At 59.8% G+C, this 1,066-nt stretch overlaps 1 protein-coding gene across 2 annotated transcripts in view; it reads left to right on the top strand.

The window, feature by feature from the left end:
• Nucleotides 1-1,066, top strand: part of FNDC7 (fibronectin type III domain containing 7) — a 30,975-nt gene that overhangs the window by 25,079 nt on the left and 4,830 nt on the right. The window lies entirely within an intron of this gene.

The following is a 1,066-nucleotide window of genomic DNA, read 5'->3' as shown; positions in this document are numbered from 1 at the left end:
GTTGACCATAGGGAGTAAAAACCCCAAACTGAGGCATGTCCTGTCTTTTCGAAGGCAGGTGTTCATGCTCTTTAGGGAGGGCTCACGGTTTCTGCCTCAGTCCTTGAGCCTCTTGTCCAACGGGCGGAGGTATGTGATTTATTTTTCTTGTGGGCAGACCACGTGTTTTCAGTTTGGGAGCTCTTCCCACCTAGCAGCTCAGTGCCCAGGGGGCAGATGGGCCAAAACATCGGTGACTACAGCAACGCCGACGGACGGCCCATCCACTTCCGGGATGCAGGCCCCACCCAGTGAGGCTGGGAGTCTTTCCCGACCTCCTCCTGCCCCTGTTCCATCTGAGGGGGCTGAAGTCTCTGGCGTGGGAGTGTCATCCAGCGGAGGGGCTGGGGCTAGGCCCCAACACTCCCCCCCACTCATTCCACCTACGGTGCCCACCCTCACCAGTGCAGAGACACCACCAGGGGGAGAGGCGGATGCTTCCGCTTCCACCCTGCCTGCTCTGACCTCCCTGATTGTGGCACTAAGGCCCCGTCAGACGACGGGGCTCAGGCCTCCTGCAAGTTGCTCTCCACCACAGCTTTGGCTGAGGTGGCTGGCTCTGGGGAGACAGGCCAGGCACAGTCTGGCCCATCCTCTGTAAAGGATGGGTCATCTGCCACAAAGCAGAAGAAGAACAACAATGAGGAGAAGAAAGTGAAAGGGACCCCTCAGGACTCCCCATCCCCACTGAGGCCTTCCTCGGCTGGTGCTGGAGAGGCCCCTGCTGGAGAGCCCGGCCCTGCTCTGGCTGTCACGTCAGCAACCCTGCTGACCGGGGATGAGGGCAGTTGGAGGTGGGGGAGGCGAAGACAGGGGTCCTTAATGCCTCGCCCATCTCCCAGCTCTCGGAAACAGGGGGCAAGAAGACATATGCACAATGTGTCGCTTCCGGAGGTCTGACCTAGGGAGCAGCAGAGGAGTCTGCTGACCTCTTGGTCACGTCCCAGGCCACTGAATTAGATGAGGAGGCTTGTGAGATGGAAATCCAGTTTTCTGAGTGTCGAGAGCGGGATGACCTCTCCCCCCC

This window comes from Crocodylus porosus, unplaced genomic scaffold (assembly GCF_001723895.1).
Source record: "Crocodylus porosus isolate Cpor-Errol unplaced genomic scaffold, CroPor_comp1, whole genome shotgun sequence".
NCBI lineage: Eukaryota > Metazoa > Chordata > Crocodylia > Crocodylidae > Crocodylus > Crocodylus porosus.
This window is presented reverse-complemented; position numbering and strand designations above follow the sequence as displayed.